This window comes from Schistocerca piceifrons, chromosome 8 (genome assembly GCF_021461385.2).
Source record: "Schistocerca piceifrons isolate TAMUIC-IGC-003096 chromosome 8, iqSchPice1.1, whole genome shotgun sequence".
Classification (NCBI taxonomy): domain Eukaryota; kingdom Metazoa; phylum Arthropoda; class Insecta; order Orthoptera; family Acrididae; genus Schistocerca; species Schistocerca piceifrons.
The window spans coordinates 46505389-46507252 of NC_060145.1; positions in this window are offsets into that span (position 1 = coordinate 46505389).

The window sequence follows — 1864 nt, forward strand, 5'->3', positions numbered from 1 at the left end:
TGAATATTTGAGGATTATGAGGATTTATTCAGTAGGAGACACGTACACTACTGGCCATTAAAATTGCTACACCAAGAAGAAATGCAGATAAACGGGTATTCATTGGACAAATATATTATACTAGAACTGACATGTGATTACATTTTCATGCAATTTGGCTGAACAGATCTTGAGAAATCAGTACCCAGAACAACTACCTCTGGCCGTAATAACGGGCTTGATACGCCTGGGCATTGAGTCAAACAGAGCTTGGATGGCGTGTACGGGTACAGCTGCCCATGCAGCTACCACACGATACCACAGTTCATCAACAATAGTGACTGGCGTATTGTGACGAGCCAGTTGCTCGGCCACCAATCACAAGACCGTTTCCGTTGGTGAGAGATCTGGAAAATGTGCTGGCCAGGACAGCAGTCAAACATTTTCTGTATACAGGAAGGCCCATACAGGACCTACAACATGCGGTCGTGCATTATCCTGCTGAAGTGAAGGGTTTCGCAGGGATCGAATGAAGGGTAGAGCCACGGGTCGTAACACATCTGAAATGTAACGTCCACTGCTCAAAGTGCCGTCAATGCGAACAAGAGGTGACCGAGACGTGTAACCAGTGGCACCTCATACCATCACGCCGGGTGATACGCCAGTACGGCGATGACGAATACACGCTTCCAATGTGCGTTCACCGTGATGTCGCCAAACACAGATGCGACCATAAAAAAAAAATGGCTCTGAACACTATGGGACTCAACATCTTAGGTCGTAAGTCCCCTAGAACTTAGAACTACTTAAACCTAACTAACCTAAGGACATCACACACACCCATGCCCGAGGCAGGATTCGAACCTGCGACCGTAGCAGTCCCGCGGGATGCGACCATCATGGTGGTGTAAAGAGAACCTGGATTCATCGGTAAAAATGACGTTTTGCCATTCGTGCAACCAGGTTCGTCGTTGAGTACACCATCGCAGGCGCTCTTGTCTGTGATGTAGCGTCAAGGGTGACCGCAGCCATGGTCTCCGAGCTGATACTCCATGCTGCTTCAAACGTCGTCGAACTGTTCGTGCCGATGACTGTTGTCTTGCAAACGTCCCCATCTATTTACTCAGGGATCGAGACGTGGCTGCACGATCCGTTACAGCCATGCGGATAAGATGCCTGTCACCTCGACTGTTAGTGATACGAGGCCGTCGGGATCCAGCACGGCGTTCCGTATTACCCTCCTCAACCCACCGATTCCATAATCTGCTAACAGTCATTGGATTTCTAGCAACGCGAGCAGCAATGTCGCGATACGATACACCGCAATCGCGATAGGCTACAAGTCGACCTTTACCAAAGTCGGAAACGTGATGGTACGCATTTCTCCTCCTTACACGAGGCTTCACAACAACGTTTCACCAGGCAACGCCGGTCAACTGCTGTTTGTGTATGAGAAATCTGTTGGAAACTTTCCTCATGTCAGCACGTTGTAGGTGTCGCCACCGGCGCCAACCTTGTGTGAATGCTCTGAAAAGCTAATCATTTGCATATCACAGCATCTTCTTCCTGCTGGTTAAATTTCGCGTCTGTAGCACGTCATCTTTGTGGTGTAGCAATTTTAATGGCCAGTAGTGTATTAGACAGTAGCGTAGATGAACAGCTGCTCATGGCTCTTAGGATATGCACTTCAGAATTTGTGATTTTTTTTGTCTTGGTCCATATCACCAGCTCTCAAAATATGGGAAGCAAAACTTACTTTCAATGGAACAGAAATGTCTCACAGTAACGAAGATGACGAGGTGCTCATTGCTCTATAAGATACGCATTTTACAACACATGTTCACTACACTCTTTTTTCTTGTTTTGGGCCGCACTACCACCTCTG